The sequence below is a fragment of the Medicago sativa genome, chromosome 4 (genome assembly GCF_051527215.1).
Source record: "Medicago sativa cultivar Bolivia chromosome 4, Bolivia_mono, whole genome shotgun sequence".
NCBI lineage: Eukaryota > Viridiplantae > Streptophyta > Magnoliopsida > Fabales > Fabaceae > Medicago > Medicago sativa.
The window spans coordinates 31,763,433-31,777,989 of NC_140752.1; the positions used below are offsets into that span (position 1 = coordinate 31,763,433).

General features: G+C 36.7%; 30 non-coding genes and 12 pseudogenes across 30 annotated transcripts; all 42 read right to left on the reverse strand.

Annotated features, from left to right (window-relative positions):
• Positions 1–5: 5 nt before the first annotated feature.
• On the reverse strand, positions 6–124 carry LOC146928706 (5S ribosomal RNA). The gene has a single exon (XR_015008763.1). It is a non-coding gene; the product is annotated as a 5S ribosomal RNA (ribosomal RNA).
• Positions 125–353: 229 nt separating this feature from the next.
• On the reverse strand, positions 354–472 carry LOC146928707 (5S ribosomal RNA). The gene has a single exon (XR_015008764.1). It is a non-coding gene; the product is annotated as a 5S ribosomal RNA (ribosomal RNA).
• A 219-nt stretch (positions 473–691) lies between these two features.
• Positions 692–810, reverse strand: LOC146928708 (5S ribosomal RNA; annotated as a pseudogene).
• A 229-nt stretch (positions 811–1,039) lies between these two features.
• LOC146928709 (5S ribosomal RNA) lies at positions 1,040–1,158 on the reverse strand. The gene has a single exon (XR_015008765.1). It is a non-coding gene; the product is annotated as a 5S ribosomal RNA (ribosomal RNA).
• Positions 1,159–1,387: 229 nt separating this feature from the next.
• Positions 1,388–1,506, reverse strand: LOC146928710 (5S ribosomal RNA). Its single transcript, XR_015008766.1, has one exon. It is a non-coding gene; the product is annotated as a 5S ribosomal RNA (ribosomal RNA).
• Positions 1,507–1,725: 219 nt separating this feature from the next.
• Positions 1,726–1,844, reverse strand: LOC146928711 (5S ribosomal RNA; annotated as a pseudogene).
• Positions 1,845–2,073: 229 nt separating this feature from the next.
• On the reverse strand, positions 2,074–2,192 carry LOC146928712 (5S ribosomal RNA). The gene has a single exon (XR_015008767.1). It is a non-coding gene; the product is annotated as a 5S ribosomal RNA (ribosomal RNA).
• A 229-nt stretch (positions 2,193–2,421) lies between these two features.
• On the reverse strand, positions 2,422–2,540 carry LOC146928713 (5S ribosomal RNA). The gene has a single exon (XR_015008768.1). It is a non-coding gene; the product is annotated as a 5S ribosomal RNA (ribosomal RNA).
• Positions 2,541–2,769: 229 nt separating this feature from the next.
• On the reverse strand, positions 2,770–2,888 carry LOC146928714 (5S ribosomal RNA). Its single transcript, XR_015008769.1, has one exon. It is a non-coding gene; the product is annotated as a 5S ribosomal RNA (ribosomal RNA).
• Positions 2,889–3,117: 229 nt separating this feature from the next.
• Positions 3,118–3,236, reverse strand: LOC146928715 (5S ribosomal RNA). The gene has a single exon (XR_015008771.1). It is a non-coding gene; the product is annotated as a 5S ribosomal RNA (ribosomal RNA).
• A 219-nt stretch (positions 3,237–3,455) lies between these two features.
• Positions 3,456–3,574, reverse strand: LOC146928716 (5S ribosomal RNA; annotated as a pseudogene).
• Positions 3,575–3,803: 229 nt separating this feature from the next.
• Positions 3,804–3,922, reverse strand: LOC146928717 (5S ribosomal RNA). Its single transcript, XR_015008828.1, has one exon. It is a non-coding gene; the product is annotated as a 5S ribosomal RNA (ribosomal RNA).
• A 229-nt stretch (positions 3,923–4,151) lies between these two features.
• Positions 4,152–4,270, reverse strand: LOC146928718 (5S ribosomal RNA). Its single transcript, XR_015008772.1, has one exon. It is a non-coding gene; the product is annotated as a 5S ribosomal RNA (ribosomal RNA).
• Positions 4,271–4,499: 229 nt separating this feature from the next.
• LOC146928719 (5S ribosomal RNA) lies at positions 4,500–4,618 on the reverse strand. The gene has a single exon (XR_015008773.1). It is a non-coding gene; the product is annotated as a 5S ribosomal RNA (ribosomal RNA).
• Positions 4,619–4,847: 229 nt separating this feature from the next.
• On the reverse strand, positions 4,848–4,966 carry LOC146928720 (5S ribosomal RNA). Its single transcript, XR_015008774.1, has one exon. It is a non-coding gene; the product is annotated as a 5S ribosomal RNA (ribosomal RNA).
• A 219-nt stretch (positions 4,967–5,185) lies between these two features.
• On the reverse strand, positions 5,186–5,304 carry LOC146928721 (5S ribosomal RNA; annotated as a pseudogene).
• Positions 5,305–5,533: 229 nt separating this feature from the next.
• LOC146928722 (5S ribosomal RNA) lies at positions 5,534–5,652 on the reverse strand. The gene has a single exon (XR_015008775.1). It is a non-coding gene; the product is annotated as a 5S ribosomal RNA (ribosomal RNA).
• A 229-nt stretch (positions 5,653–5,881) lies between these two features.
• Positions 5,882–6,000, reverse strand: LOC146928723 (5S ribosomal RNA). Its single transcript, XR_015008776.1, has one exon. It is a non-coding gene; the product is annotated as a 5S ribosomal RNA (ribosomal RNA).
• A 229-nt stretch (positions 6,001–6,229) lies between these two features.
• Positions 6,230–6,348, reverse strand: LOC146928724 (5S ribosomal RNA). The gene has a single exon (XR_015008777.1). It is a non-coding gene; the product is annotated as a 5S ribosomal RNA (ribosomal RNA).
• A 229-nt stretch (positions 6,349–6,577) lies between these two features.
• On the reverse strand, positions 6,578–6,696 carry LOC146928725 (5S ribosomal RNA). The gene has a single exon (XR_015008778.1). It is a non-coding gene; the product is annotated as a 5S ribosomal RNA (ribosomal RNA).
• Positions 6,697–6,925: 229 nt separating this feature from the next.
• On the reverse strand, positions 6,926–7,044 carry LOC146928726 (5S ribosomal RNA). The gene has a single exon (XR_015008965.1). It is a non-coding gene; the product is annotated as a 5S ribosomal RNA (ribosomal RNA).
• A 219-nt stretch (positions 7,045–7,263) lies between these two features.
• LOC146928727 (5S ribosomal RNA) lies at positions 7,264–7,382 on the reverse strand (annotated as a pseudogene).
• A 229-nt stretch (positions 7,383–7,611) lies between these two features.
• On the reverse strand, positions 7,612–7,730 carry LOC146928728 (5S ribosomal RNA). Its single transcript, XR_015008779.1, has one exon. It is a non-coding gene; the product is annotated as a 5S ribosomal RNA (ribosomal RNA).
• A 229-nt stretch (positions 7,731–7,959) lies between these two features.
• LOC146928729 (5S ribosomal RNA) lies at positions 7,960–8,078 on the reverse strand. The gene has a single exon (XR_015008780.1). It is a non-coding gene; the product is annotated as a 5S ribosomal RNA (ribosomal RNA).
• Positions 8,079–8,297: 219 nt separating this feature from the next.
• LOC146928730 (5S ribosomal RNA) lies at positions 8,298–8,416 on the reverse strand (annotated as a pseudogene).
• Positions 8,417–8,645: 229 nt separating this feature from the next.
• Positions 8,646–8,764, reverse strand: LOC146928731 (5S ribosomal RNA). The gene has a single exon (XR_015008911.1). It is a non-coding gene; the product is annotated as a 5S ribosomal RNA (ribosomal RNA).
• Positions 8,765–8,983: 219 nt separating this feature from the next.
• LOC146928732 (5S ribosomal RNA) lies at positions 8,984–9,102 on the reverse strand (annotated as a pseudogene).
• Positions 9,103–9,331: 229 nt separating this feature from the next.
• LOC146928733 (5S ribosomal RNA) lies at positions 9,332–9,450 on the reverse strand. The gene has a single exon (XR_015008966.1). It is a non-coding gene; the product is annotated as a 5S ribosomal RNA (ribosomal RNA).
• Positions 9,451–9,669: 219 nt separating this feature from the next.
• Positions 9,670–9,788, reverse strand: LOC146928734 (5S ribosomal RNA; annotated as a pseudogene).
• A 229-nt stretch (positions 9,789–10,017) lies between these two features.
• LOC146928735 (5S ribosomal RNA) lies at positions 10,018–10,136 on the reverse strand. Its single transcript, XR_015008782.1, has one exon. It is a non-coding gene; the product is annotated as a 5S ribosomal RNA (ribosomal RNA).
• Positions 10,137–10,365: 229 nt separating this feature from the next.
• LOC146928736 (5S ribosomal RNA) lies at positions 10,366–10,484 on the reverse strand. The gene has a single exon (XR_015008783.1). It is a non-coding gene; the product is annotated as a 5S ribosomal RNA (ribosomal RNA).
• A 219-nt stretch (positions 10,485–10,703) lies between these two features.
• Positions 10,704–10,822, reverse strand: LOC146928737 (5S ribosomal RNA; annotated as a pseudogene).
• A 229-nt stretch (positions 10,823–11,051) lies between these two features.
• LOC146928738 (5S ribosomal RNA) lies at positions 11,052–11,170 on the reverse strand. Its single transcript, XR_015008912.1, has one exon. It is a non-coding gene; the product is annotated as a 5S ribosomal RNA (ribosomal RNA).
• A 219-nt stretch (positions 11,171–11,389) lies between these two features.
• LOC146928739 (5S ribosomal RNA) lies at positions 11,390–11,508 on the reverse strand (annotated as a pseudogene).
• Positions 11,509–11,737: 229 nt separating this feature from the next.
• Positions 11,738–11,856, reverse strand: LOC146928740 (5S ribosomal RNA). The gene has a single exon (XR_015008784.1). It is a non-coding gene; the product is annotated as a 5S ribosomal RNA (ribosomal RNA).
• Positions 11,857–12,085: 229 nt separating this feature from the next.
• Positions 12,086–12,204, reverse strand: LOC146928741 (5S ribosomal RNA). Its single transcript, XR_015008785.1, has one exon. It is a non-coding gene; the product is annotated as a 5S ribosomal RNA (ribosomal RNA).
• A 264-nt stretch (positions 12,205–12,468) lies between these two features.
• LOC146928742 (5S ribosomal RNA) lies at positions 12,469–12,587 on the reverse strand. The gene has a single exon (XR_015008786.1). It is a non-coding gene; the product is annotated as a 5S ribosomal RNA (ribosomal RNA).
• A 261-nt stretch (positions 12,588–12,848) lies between these two features.
• Positions 12,849–12,967, reverse strand: LOC146928743 (5S ribosomal RNA; annotated as a pseudogene).
• Positions 12,968–13,164: 197 nt separating this feature from the next.
• On the reverse strand, positions 13,165–13,283 carry LOC146928744 (5S ribosomal RNA). Its single transcript, XR_015008976.1, has one exon. It is a non-coding gene; the product is annotated as a 5S ribosomal RNA (ribosomal RNA).
• A 197-nt stretch (positions 13,284–13,480) lies between these two features.
• LOC146928745 (5S ribosomal RNA) lies at positions 13,481–13,599 on the reverse strand. Its single transcript, XR_015008942.1, has one exon. It is a non-coding gene; the product is annotated as a 5S ribosomal RNA (ribosomal RNA).
• Positions 13,600–13,796: 197 nt separating this feature from the next.
• Positions 13,797–13,913, reverse strand: LOC146928746 (5S ribosomal RNA; annotated as a pseudogene).
• A 197-nt stretch (positions 13,914–14,110) lies between these two features.
• On the reverse strand, positions 14,111–14,229 carry LOC146928747 (5S ribosomal RNA). Its single transcript, XR_015008787.1, has one exon. It is a non-coding gene; the product is annotated as a 5S ribosomal RNA (ribosomal RNA).
• Between the last annotated feature and the right edge of the window lie 328 nt (positions 14,230–14,557).

Sequence of the window (14,557 nt, forward strand, 5' to 3'; positions counted from 1 at the left end):
AAAAAGAGGTGCAACACAAGGACTTCCCAGGAGGTCACCCATCCTAGTACTACTCTCGCCCAAGCACGCTTAACTGCGGAGTTCTGATGGGATCCGGTGCATTAGTGCTGGTATGATCGCACCTGAAAGTAAAGCGTTGTAATTGTATATATGCATTTCTAAGTTTATTTTTCATTAAAGACGTCAAATTACGCTAATTAAAGAATAGAGTGTTAGGTTGCGTTAATTAACGAAAAAAATGAAATACAATCGAAGTTTATTTTTCAAAAACGACGTAAAATTACGCTAATTAACAAAAAGAACACGAAATTTTGGCAAAAAGAGGTGCAAAGAACACGAAATTTTGGCAAAAAGAGGTGCAACACAAGGACTTCCCAGGAGGTCACCCATCCTAGTACTACTCTCGCCCAAGCACGCTTAACTGCGGAGTTCTGATGGGATCCGGTGCATTAGTGCTGGTATGATCGCACCTGAAAGTAAAGCGTTGTAATTGTATATATGCATTTCTAAGTTTATTTTTCATTAAAGACGTCAAATTACGCTAATTGAAGAATAGAGAGTTAGGTTGCGTTAATTAACGAAAAAAATGAAATACAATCGAAGTTTATTTTTCAAAAACGACGTAAAATTACGCTAATTAACAAAAAGAACACGAAATTTTGGCAAAAAGAGGTGCAAAGAACACGAAATTTTGGCAAAACACAAGGACTTCCCAGGAGGTCACCCATCCTAGTACTACTCTCGCCCAAGCACGCTTAACTGCGGAGTTCTGATGGGATCCAGTGCATTAGTGCTGGTATGATCGCACCTGAAAGTAAAGCGTTGTAATTGTATATATGCATTTCTAAGTTTATTTTTCATTAAAGACGTCAAATTACGCTAATTAAAGAATAGAGTGTTAGGTTGCGTTAATTAACGAAAAAAATGAAATACAATCGAAGTTTATTTTTCAAAAACGACGTAAAATTACGCTAATTAACAAAAAGAACACGAAATTTTGGCAAAAAGAGGTGCAAACAACACGAAATTTTGGCAAAAAGAGGTGCAACACAAGGACTTCCCAGGAGGTCACCCATCCTAGTACTACTCTCGCCCAAGCACGCTTAACTGCGGAGTTCTGATGGGATCCGGTGCATTAGTGCTGGTATGATCGCACCTGAAAGTAAAGCGTTGTAATTGTATATATGCATTTCTAAGTTTATTTTTCATTAAAGACGTCAAATTACGCTAATTAAAGAATAGAGTGTTAGGTTGAGTTAATTAACGAAAAAAATGAAATACAATCGAAGTTTATTTTTCAAAAACGACGTAAAATTACGCTAATTAACAAAAAGAACACGAAATTTTGGCAAAAAGAGGTGCAAAGAACACGAAATTTTGGCAAAAAGAGGTGCAACACAAGGACTTCCCAGGAGGTCACCCATCCTAGTACTACTCTCGCCCAAGCACGCTTAACTGCGGAGTTCTGATGGGATCCGGTGCATTAGTGCTGGTATGATCGCACCTGAAAGTAAAGCGTTGTAATTGTATATATGCATTTCTAAGTTTATTTTTCATTAAAGACGTCAAATTACGCTAATTGAAGAATAGAGAGTTAGGTTGCGTTAATTAACGAAAAAAATGAAATACAATCGAAGTTTATTTTTCAAAAACGACGTAAAATTACGCTAATTAACAAAAAGAACACGAAATTTTGGCAAAAAGAGGTGCAAAGAACACGAAATTTTGGCAAAACACAAGGACTTCCCAGGAGGTCACCCATCCTAGTACTACTCTCGCCCAAGCACGCTTAACTGCGGAGTTCTGATGGGATCCGGTGCATTAGTGCTGGTATGATCGCACCTGAAAGTAAAGCGTTGTAATTGTATATATGCATTTCTAAGTTTATTTTTCATTAAAGACGTCAAATTACGCTAATTAAAGAATAGAGTGTTAGGTTGCGTTAATTAACGAAAAAAATGAAATACAATCGAAGTTTATTTTTCAAAAACGACGTAAAATTACGCTAATTAACAAAAAGAACACGAAATTTTGGCAAAAAGAGGTGCAAACAACACGAAATTTTGGCAAAAAGAGGTGCAACACAAGGACTTCCCAGGAGGTCACCCATCCTAGTACTACTCTCGCCCAAGCACGCTTAACTGCGGAGTTCTGATGGGATCCGGTGCATTAGTGCTGGTATGATCGCACCTGAAAGTAAAGCGTTGTAATTGTATATATGCATTTCTAAGTTTATTTTTCATTAAAGACGTCAAATTACGCTAATTAAAGAATAGAGTGTTAGGTTGAGTTAATTAACGAAAAAAATGAAATACAATCGAAGTTTATTTTTCAAAAACGACGTAAAATTACGCTAATTAACAAAAAGAACACGAAATTTTGGCAAAAAGAGGTGCAAAGAACACGAAATTTTGGCAAAAAGAGGTGCAACACAAGGACTTCCCAGGAGGTCACCCATCCTAGTACTACTCTCGCCCAAGCACGCTTAACTGCGGAGTTCTGATGGGATCCGGTGCATTAGTGCTGGTATGATCGCACCTGAAAGTAAAGCGTTGTAATTGTATATATGCATTTCTAAGTTTATTTTTCATTAAAGACGTCAAATTACGCTAATTAAAGAATAGAGTGTTAGGTTGCGTTAATTAACGAAAAAAATGAAATACAATCGAAGTTTATTTTTCAAAAACGACGTAAAATTACGCTAATTAACAAAAAGAACACGAAATTTTGGCAAAAAGAGGTGCAAAGAACACGAAATTTTGGCAAAAAGAGGTGCAACACAAGGACTTCCCAGGAGGTCACCCATCCTAGTACTACTCTCGCCCAAGCACGCTTAACTGCGGAGTTCTGATGGGATCCGGTGCATTAGTGCTGGTATGATCGCACCTGAAAGTAAAGCGTTGTAATTGTATATATGCATTTCTAAGTTTATTTTTCATTAAAGACGTCAAATTACGCTAATTAAAGAATAGAGTGTTAGGTTGCGTTAATTAACGAAAAAAATGAAATACAATCGAAGTTTATTTTTCAAAAACGACGTAAAATTACGCTAATTAACAAAAAGAACACGAAATTTTGGCAAAAAGAGGTGCAAAGAACACAAAATTTTGGCAAAAAGAGGTGCAACACAAGGACTTCCCAGGAGGTCACCCATCCTAGTACTACTCTCGCCCAAGCACGCTTAACTGCGGAGTTCTGATGGGATCCGGTGCATTAGTGCTGGTATGATCGCACCTGAAAGTAAAGCGTTGTAATTGTATATATGCATTTCTAAGTTTATTTTTCATTAAAGACGTCAAATTACGCTAATTGAAGAATAGAGAGTTAGGTTGCGTTAATTAACGAAAAAAATGAAATACAATCGAAGTTTATTTTTCAAAAACGACGTAAAATTACGCTAATTAACAAAAAGAACACGAAATTTTGGCAAAAAGAGGTGCAAAGAACACGAAATTTTGGCAAAACACAAGGACTTCCCAGGAGGTCACCCATCCTAGTACTACTCTCGCCCAAGCACGCTTAACTGCGGAGTTCTGATGGGATCCGGTGCATTAGTGCTGGTATGATCGCACCTGAAAGTAAAGCGTTGTAATTGTATATATGCATTTCTAAGTTTATTTTTCATTAAAGACGTCAAATTACGCTAATTAAAGAATAGAGTGTTAGGTTGCGTTAATTAACGAAAAAAATGAAATACAATCGAAGTTTATTTTTCAAAAACGACGTAAAATTACGCTAATTAACAAAAAGAACACGAAATTTTGGCAAAAAGAGGTGCAAACAACACGAAATTTTGGCAAAAAGAGGTGCAACACAAGGACTTCCCAGGAGGTCACCCATCCTAGTACTACTCTCGCCCAAGCACGCTTAACTGCGGAGTTCTGATGGGATCCGGTGCATTAGTGCAGGTATGATCGCACCTGAAAGTAAAGCGTTGTAATTGTATATATGCATTTCTAAGTTTATTTTTCATTAAAGACGTCAAATTACGCTAATTAAAGAATAGAGTGTTAGGTTGAGTTAATTAACGAAAAAAATGAAATACAATCGAAGTTTATTTTTCAAAAACGACGTAAAATTACGCTAATTAACAAAAAGAACACGAAATTTTGGCAAAAAGAGGTGCAAAGAACACGAAATTTTGGCAAAAAGAGGTGCAACACAAGGACTTCCCAGGAGGTCACCCATCCTAGTACTACTCTCGCCCAAGCACGCTTAACTGCGGAGTTCTGATGGGATCCGGTGCATTAGTGCTGGTATGATCGCACCTGAAAGTAAAGCGTTGTAATTGTATATATGCATTTCTAAGTTTATTTTTCATTAAAGACGTCAAATTACGCTAATTAAAGAATAGAGTGTTAGGTTGCGTTAATTAACGAAAAAAATGAAATACAATCGAAGTTTATTTTTCAAAAACGACGTAAAATTACGCTAATTAACAAAAAGAACACGAAATTTTGGCAAAAAGAGGTGCAAAGAACACGAAATTTTGGCAAAAAGAGGTGCAACACAAGGACTTCCCAGGAGGTCACCCATCCTAGTACTACTCTCGCCCAAGCACGCTTAACTGCGGAGTTCTGATGGGATCCGGTGCATTAGTGCTGGTATGATCGCACCTGAAAGTAAAGCGTTGTAATTGTATATATGCATTTCTAAGTTTATTTTTCATTAAAGACGTCAAATTACGCTAATTAAAGAATAGAGTGTTAGGTTGCGTTAATTAACGAAAAAAATGAAATACAATCGAAGTTTATTTTTCAAAAACGACGTAAAATTACGCTAATTAACAAAAAGAACACGAAATTTTGGCAAAAAGAGGTGCAAAGAACACGAAATTTTGGCAAAAAGAGGTGCAACACAAGGACTTCCCAGGAGGTCACCCATCCTAGTACTACTCTCGCCCAAGCACGCTTAACTGCGGAGTTCTGATGGGATCCGGTGCATTAGTGCTGGTATGATCGCACCTGAAAGTAAAGCGTTGTAATTGTATATATGCATTTCTAAGTTTATTTTTCATTAAAGACGTCAAATTACGCTAATTGAAGAATAGAGAGTTAGGTTGCGTTAATTAACGAAAAAAATGAAATACAATCGAAGTTTATTTTTCAAAAACGACGTAAAATTACGCTAATTAACAAAAAGAACACGAAATTTTGGCAAAAAGAGGTGCAAAGAACACGAAATTTTGGCAAAACACAAGGACTTCCCAGGAGGTCACCCATCCTAGTACTACTCTCGCCCAAGCACGCTTAACTGCGGAGTTCTGATGGGATCCGGTGCATTAGTGCTGGTATGATCGCACCTGAAAGTAAAGCGTTGTAATTGTATATATGCATTTCTAAGTTTATTTTTCATTAAAGACGTCAAATTACGCTAATTAAAGAATAGAGTGTTAGGTTGCGTTAATTAACGAAAAAAATGAAATACAATCGAAGTTTATTTTTCAAAAACGACGTAAAATTACGCTAATTAACAAAAAGAACACGAAATTTTGGCAAAAAGAGGTGCAAACAACACGAAATTTTGGCAAAAAGAGGTGCAACACAAGGACTTCCCAGGAGGTCACCCATCCTAGTACTACTCTCGCCCAAGCACGCTTAACTGCGGAGTTCTGATGGGATCCGGTGCATTAGTGCTGGTATGATCGCACCTGAAAGTAAAGCGTTGTAATTGTATATATGCATTTCTAAGTTTATTTTTCATTAAAGACGTCAAATTACGCTAATTAAAGAATAGAGTGTTAGGTTGAGTTAATTAACGAAAAAAATGAAATACAATCGAAGTTTATTTTTCAAAAACGACGTAAAATTACGCTAATTAACAAAAAGAACACGAAATTTTGGCAAAAAGAGGTGCAAAGAACACGAAATTTTGGCAAAAAGAGGTGCAACACAAGGACTTCCCAGGAGGTCACCCATCCTAGTACTACTCTCGCCCAAGCACGCTTAACTGCGGAGTTCTGATGGGATCCGGTGCATTAGTGCTGGTATGATCGCACCTGAAAGTAAAGCGTTGTAATTGTATATATGCATTTCTAAGTTTATTTTTCATTAAAGACGTCAAATTACGCTAATTAAAGAATAGAGTGTTAGGTTGCGTTAATTAACGAAAAAAATGAAATACAATCGAAGTTTATTTTTCAAAAACGACGTAAAATTACGCTAATTAACAAAAAGAACACGAAATTTTGGCAAAAAGAGGTGCAAAGAACACGAAATTTTGGCAAAAAGAGGTGCAACACAAGGACTTCCCAGGAGGTCACCCATCCTAGTACTACTCTCGCCCAAGCACGCTTAACTGCGGAGTTCTGATGGGATCCGGTGCATTAGTGCTGGTATGATCGCACCTGAAAGTAAAGCGTTGTAATTGTATATATGCATTTCTAAGTTTATTTTTCATTAAAGACGTCAAATTACGCTAATTAAAGAATAGAGTGTTAGGTTGCGTTAATTAACGAAAAAAATGAAATACAATCGAAGTTTATTTTTCAAAAACGACGTAAAATTACGCTAATTAACAAAAAGAACACGAAATTTTGGCAAAAAGAGGTGCAAAGAACACGAAATTTTGGCAAAAAGAGGTGCAACACAAGGACTTCCCAGGAGGTCACCCATCCTAGTACTACTCTCGCCCAAGCACGCTTAACTGCGGAGTTCTGATGGGATCCGGTGCATTAGTGCTGGTATGATCGCACCTGAAAGTAAAGCGTTGTAATTGTATATATGCATTTCTAAGTTTATTTTTCATTAAAGACGTCAAATTACGCTAATTAAAGAATAGAGTGTTAGGTTGCGTTAATTAACGAAAAAAATGAAATACAATCGAAGTTTATTTTTCAAAAACGACGTAAAATTACGCTAATTAACAAAAAGAACACGAAATTTTGGCAAAAAGAGGTGCAAAGAACACGAAATTTTGGCAAAAAGAGGTGCAACACAAGGACTTCCCAGGAGGTCACCCATCCTAGTACTACTCTCGCCCAAGCACGCTTAACTGCGGAGTTCTGATGGGATCCGGTGCATTAGTGCTAGTATGATAGCACCTGAAAGTAAAGCGTTGTAATTGTATATATGCATTTCTAAGTTTATTTTTCATTAAAGACGTCAAATTACGCTAATTAAAGAATAGAGAGTTAGGTTGCGTTAATTAACGAAAAAAATGAAATACAATCGAAGTTTATTTTTCAAAAACGACGTAAAATTACGCTAATTAACAAAAAGAACACGAAATTTTGGCAAAAAGAGGTGCAAAGAACACGAAATTTTGGCAAAACACAAGGACTTCCCAGGAGGTCACCCATCCTAGTACTACTCTCGCCCAAGCACGCTTAACTGCGGAGTTCTGATGGGATCCGGTGCATTAGTGCTGGTATGATCGCACCTGAAAGTAAAGCGTTGTAATTGTATATATGCATTTCTAAGTTTATTTTTCATTAAAGACGTCAAATTACGCTAATTAAAGAATAGAGTGTTAGGTTGCGTTAATTAACGAAAAAAATGAAATACAATCGAAGTTTATTTTTCAAAAACGACGTAAAATTACGCTAATTAACAAAAAGAACACGAAATTTTGGCAAAAAGAGGTGCAAAGAACACGAAATTTTGGCAAAAAGAGGTGCAACACAAGGACTTCCCAGGAGGTCACCCATCCTAGTACTACTCTCGCCCAAGCACGCTTAACTGCGGAGTTCTGATGGGATCCGGTGCATTAGTGCTGGTATGATCGCACCTGAAAGTAAAGCGTTGTAATTGTATATATGCATTTCTAAGTTTATTTTTCATTAAAGACGTCAAGTTACGCTAATTAAAGAATAGAGTGTTAGGTTGCGTTAATTAACGAAAAAAATGAAATACAATCGAAGTTTATTTTTCAAAAACGACGTAAAATTACGCTAATTAACAAAAAGAACACGAAATTTTGGCAAAAAGAGGTGCAAAGAACACGAAATTTTGGCAAAAAGAGGTGCAACACAAGGACTTCCCAGGAGGTCACCCATCCTAGTACTACTCTCGCCCAAGCACGCTTAACTGCGGAGTTCTGATGGGATCCGGTGCATTAGTGCTGGTATGATCGCACCTGAAAGTAAAGCGTTGTAATTGTATATATGCATTTCTAAGTTTATTTTTCATTAAAGACGTCAAATTACGCTAATTGAAGAATAGAGAGTTAGGTTGCGTTAATTAACGAAAAAAATGAAATACAATCGAAGTTTATTTTTCAAAAACGACGTAAAATTACGCTAATTAACAAAAAGAACACGAAATTTTGGCAAAAAGAGGTGCAAAGAACACGAAATTTTGGCAAAACACAAGGACTTCCCAGGAGGTCACCCATCCTAGTACTACTCTCGCCCAAGCACGCTTAACTGCGGAGTTCTGATGGGATCCGGTGCATTAGTGCTGGTATGATCGCACCTGAAAGTAAAGCGTTGTAATTGTATATATGCATTTCTAAGTTTATTTTTCATTAAAGACGTCAAATTACGCTAATTAAAGAATAGAGTGTTAGGTTGCGTTAATTAACGAAAAAAATGAAATACAATCGAAGTTTATTTTTCAAAAACGACGTAAAATTACGCTAATTAACAAAAAGAACACGAAATTTTGGCAAAAAGAGGTGCAAACAACACGAAATTTTGGCAAAAAGAGGTGCAACACAAGGACTTCCCAGGAGGTCACCCATCCTAGTACTACTCTCGCCCAAGCACGCTTAACTGCGGAGTTCTGATGGGATCCGGTGCATTAGTGCTGGTATGATAGCACCTGAAAGTAAAGCGTTGTAATTGTATATATGCATTTCTAAGTTTATTTTTCATTAAAGACGTCAAATTACGCTAATTAAAGAATAGAGAGTTAGGTTGCGTTAATTAACGAAAAAAATGAAATACAATCGAAGTTTATTTTTCAAAAACGACGTAAAATTACGCTAATTAACAAAAAGAACACGAAATTTTGGCAAAAAGAGGTGCAAAGAACACGAAATTTTGGCAAAACACAAGGACTTCCCAGGAGGTCACCCATCCTAGTACTACTCTCGCCCAAGCACGCTTAACTGCGGAGTTCTGATGGGATCCGGTGCATTAGTGCTGGTATGATCGCACCTGAAAGTAAAGCGTTGTAATTGTATATATGCATTTCTAAGTTTATTTTTCATTAAAGACGTCAAATTACGCTAATTAAAGAATAGAGTGTTAGGTTGCGTTAATTAACGAAAAAAATGAAATACAATCGAAGTTTATTTTTCAAAAACGACGTAAAATTACGCTAATTAACAAAAAGAACACGAAATTTTGGCAAAAAGAGGTGCAAAGAACACGAAATTTTGGCAAAAAGAGGTGCAACACAAGGACTTCCCAGGAGGTCACCCATCCTAGTACTACTCTCGCCCAAGCACGCTTAACTGCGGAGTTCTGATGGGATCCGGTGCATTAGTGCTAGTATGATAGCACCTGAAAGTAAAGCGTTGTAATTGTATATATGCATTTCTAAGTTTATTTTTCATTAAAGACGTCAAATTACGCTAATTAAAGAATAGAGAGTTAGGTTGCGTTAATTAACGAAAAAAATGAAATACAATCGAAGTTTATTTTTCAAAAACGACGTAAAATTACGCTAATTAACAAAAAGAACACGAAATTTTGGCAAAAAGAGGTGCAAAGAACACGAAATTTTGGCAAAACACAAGGACTTCCCAGGAGGTCACCCATCCTAGTACTACTCTCGCCCAAGCACGCTTAACTGCGGAGTTCTGATGGGATCCGGTGCATTAGTGCTGGTATGATCGCACCTGAAAGTAAAGCGTTGTAATTGTATATATGCATTTCTAAGTTTATTTTTCATTAAAGACGTCAAATTACGCTAATTAAAGAATAGAGTGTTAGGTTGCGTTAATTAACGAAAAAAATGAAATCAAATCGAACTTTATTTTTCAAAAACGACGTAAAATTACGCTAATTAACATAAAGAACACGAAATTTTGGCAAAAAGAGGTGCAAAGAACACGAAATTTTGGCAAAAAGAGGTGCAACACAAGGACTTCCCAGGAGGTCACCCATCCTAGTACTACTCTCGCCCAAGCACGCTTAACTGCGGAGTTCTGATGGGATCCGGTGCATTAGTGCTGGTATGATCGCACCTGAAAGTAAAGCGTTGTAATTGTATATATGCATTTCTAAGTTTATTTTTCATTAAAGACGTCAAGTTACGCTAATTAAAGAATAGAGTGTTAGGTTGCGTTAATTAACGAAAAAAATGAAATACAATCGAAGTTTATTTTTCAAAAACGACGTAAAATTACGCTAATTAACAAAAAGAACACGAAATTTTGGCAAAAAGAGGTGCAAAGAACACGAAATTTTGGCAAAAAGAGGTGCAACACAAGGACTTCCCAGGAGGTCACCCATCCTAGTACTACTCTCGCCCAAGCACGCTTAACTGCGGAGTTCTGATGGGATCCGGTGCATTAGTGCTGGTATGATCGCACCTGAAAGTAAAGCGTTGTAATTGTATATATGCATTTCTAAGTTTATTTTTCATTAAAGACGTCAAATTACGCTAATTGAAGAATAGAGAGTTAGGTTGCGTTAATTAACGAAAAAAATGAAATACAATCGAAGTTTATTTTTCAAAAACGACGTAAAATTACGCTAATTAACAAAAAGAACACGAAATTTTGGCAAAAAGAGGTGCAAAGAACACGAAATTTTGGCAAAACACAAGGACTTCCCAGGAGGTCACCCATCCTAGTACTACTCTCGCCCAAGCACGCTTAACTGCGGAGTTCTGATGGGATCCGGTGCATTAGTGCTGGTATGATCGCACCTGAAAGTAAAGCGTTGTAATTGTATATATGCATTTCTAAGTTTATTTTTCATTAAAGACGTCAAATTACGCTAATTAAAGAATAGAGTGTTAGGTTGCGTTAATTAACGAAAAAAATGAAATACAATCGAAGTTTATTTTTCAAAAACGACGTAAAATTACGCTAATTAACAAAAAGAACACGAAATTTTGGCAAAAAGAGGTGCAAACAACACGAAATTTTGGCAAAAAGAGGTGCAACACAAGGACTTCCCAGGAGGTCACCCATCCTAGTACTACTCTCGCCCAAGCACGCTTAACTGCGGAGTTCTGATGGGATCCGGTGCATTAGTGCTGGTATGATAGCACCTGAAAGTAAAGCGTTGTAATTGTATATATGCATTTCTAAGTTTATTTTTCATTAAAGACGTCAAATTACGCTAATTAAAGAATAGAGAGTTAGGTTGCGTTAATTAACGAAAAAAATGAAATACAATCGAAGTTTATTTTTCAAAAACGACGTAAAATTACGCTAATTAACAAAAAGAACACGAAATTTTGGCAAAAAGAGGTGCAAAGAACACGAAATTTTGGCAAAACACAAGGACTTCCCAGGAGGTCACCCATCCTAGTACTACTCTCGCCCAAGCACGCTTAACTGCGGAGTTCTGATGGGATCCGGTGCATTAGTGCTGGTATGATCGCACCTGAAAGTAAAGCGTTGTAATTGTATATATGCATTTCTAAGTTTATTTTTCATTAAAGACGTCAAATTACGCTAATTAAAGAATAGAGAGTTAGGTTGCGTTAATTAACGAAAAAAATGAAATACAATCGAAGTTTATTTTTCAAAAACGACGTAAAATTACGCTAATTAACAAAAAGAACACGAAATTTTGGCAAAAAGAGGTGCAAAGAACACGAAATTTTGGCAAAAAGAGGTGCAACACAAGGACTTCCCAGGAGGTCACCCATCCTAGTACTACTCTCGCCCAAGCACGCTTAACTGCGGAGTTCTGATGGGATCCGGTGCATTAGTGCTGGTATGATCGCACCTGAAAGTAAAGCGTTGTAATTGTATATATGCATTTCTAAGTTTATTTTTCATTAAAGACGTCAAATTACGCTAATTAAAGAATAGAGAGTTAGGTTGCGTTAATTAACGAAAAAAATGAAATACAATCGAAGTTTATTTTTCAAAAACGACGTAAAATTACGCTAATTAACAAAAAGAACACGAAATTTTGGCAAAAAGAGGTGCAAAGAACACGAAATTTTGGCAAAAAGAGGTGCAACACAAGGACTTCCCAGGAGGTCACCCATCCTAGTACTACTCTCGCCCAAGCACGCTTAACTGCGGAGTTCTGATGGGATCCGGTGCATTAGTGCTGGTATGATCGCACCTGAAAGTAAAGCGTTGTAATTGTATATATGCATTTCTAAGTTTATTTTTCATTAAAGACGTCAAATTACGCTAATTAAAGAATAAAGTGTTAGGTTGCGTTAATTAACGAAAAAAATGAAATACAATCGAAGTTTATTTTTCAAAAACGACGTAAAATTACGCTAATTAACAAAAAGAACACGAAATTTTGGCAAAAAGAGGTGCAAAGAACACGAAATTTTGGCAAAAAGAGGTGCAACACAAGGACTTCCCTTTTGGCAAAAAGAGGTGCAACACAAGGACTTCCCAGGAGGTCACCCATCCTAGTACTACTCTCGCCCAAGCACGCTTAACTGCGGAGTTCTGATGGGATCCGGTGCATTAGTGCTGGTATGATCGCACCTGAAAGTAAAGCGTTGTAATTGTATATATGCATTTCTAAGTTTATTTTTCATTAAAGACGTCAAATTACGCTAATTAAAGAATAGAGTGTTAGGTTGCGTTAATTAACGAAAAAAATGAAATACAATCGAAGTTTATTTTTCAAAAACGACGTAAAATTACGCTAATTAACAAAAAGAACACGAAATTTTGGCAAAAAGAGGGGCAAAGACCACGAAATGTTGGCAAAAAGAGGTGCAAAGAACACGAAATTTTGGCAAAAAGAGGTGCAACACAAGTACTTCCCAGGAGGTCACCCATCCTAGTACTACTCTCGCCCAAGCACGCTTAACTGCGGAGTTATGATGGGATCTGGTGCATTAGTGCTGGTATGATCGCACCTGAATGTAAAGCGTTGTAATTGTATATATGCATTTCTAAGTTTATTTTTCATTAAAGACGTCAAATTACGCTAATTAAAGAATAGAGTGTTAGGTTGCGTTAATTAACGAAAAAAATGAAATACAATCGAAGTTTATTTTTCAAAAACGACGTAAAATTACGCTAATTAACAAAAAGAACACGAAATTTTGGCAAAAAGAGGTGCTACACAAGGACTTCCCAGGAGGTCACCCATCCTGGTACTACTCTCGTCCAAGCACGCTTAACTGCGGAGTTCTGATGGGATCCGGTGCATTAGTGCTGGTATGATCGCACCTGAAAGTAAAGCCTTGTAATTATATATATGCATTTCTAAGTTTATTTTTCATTAAAGACATCAAATTACGCTAATTAAAGAATAGAGTGTTAGGTTGCGTTAATTAACGAAAAAAATGAAATACAATCGAAGTTTATTTTTCAGAAACGACGTAAAATTACGCTAATTAACAAAAAGAACACGAAATTTTGGCAAAAAGAGGTGCAACACAAGGACTTCCCAGGAGGTCACCCATCCTAGTACTACTCTCGCCCAAGCACGCTTAACTGCAGAGTTCTGATGGGATCCAGTGCATTAGTGCTGGTATGATCGCACCTGAAAGTAAAGCGTTGTAATTGTATATATGCATTTCTAAGTTTATTTTTCATTAAAGACGTCAAATTACGCTAATTAAAGAATAGAGTGTTAGGTTGCGTTAATTAACAAAAAAAATGAAATAAAATCGAAGTTTATTTTTCAAAAACGACGTAAAATTACGCTAATTAACAAAAAGAACACAAAATTTTGGCAAAAAGAGGTGCAACACAAGGACTTCCCAAGAGGTCACCCATCCTATTACTACTCTCGCCCAAGCACGCTTAACTGCGGAGTTCTGATGGGATCCGATGCTAGTGCTGGTATGATCGCACCTGAAAGTAAAGCGTTGTAATTGTATATATGCATTTCTAAGTTTATTTTTCATTAAAGACGTCAAATTACGCTAATTAAAGAATAGAGTGTTAGGTTGCGTTAATTAAAGAAAAAAATGAAATACAATCGAAGTTTATTTTTCAAAAACGACGTAAAATTACGCTAATTAACAAAAAGAACACGAAATTTTGGCAAAAAGAGGTGCAACACAAGGACTTCCCAGGAGGTCACCCATCCTAGTACTACTCTCGCCCAAGCACGCTTAACTGCGGAGTTCTGATGGGATCCGGTGCATTAGTGCTGGTATGATCGCACCTGAAAGTAAAGCGTTGTAATTGTATATATGCATTTCTAAGTTTATTTTTCATTAAAGACGTCAAATTACGCTAATTAAAGAATAGAGTGTTTGGTTGCGTTAATTAGCGGAAAAAATGAAATACAATCGAAGTTTATTTTTCAAAAACGACGTAAAATTACGCTAATTAACAAAAAGAACACGAAATTTTGGCAAAAAGAGGTGCAACACAAGGACTTCCCAGGAGATCACCCATCCTAGTACTACTAACACGCTTAACTGCGGAGTTCTGATGGGATCTGGTGCATTAGTGCTGGTATGATCGCACCTGAAAGTAAAGCGTTGTAATT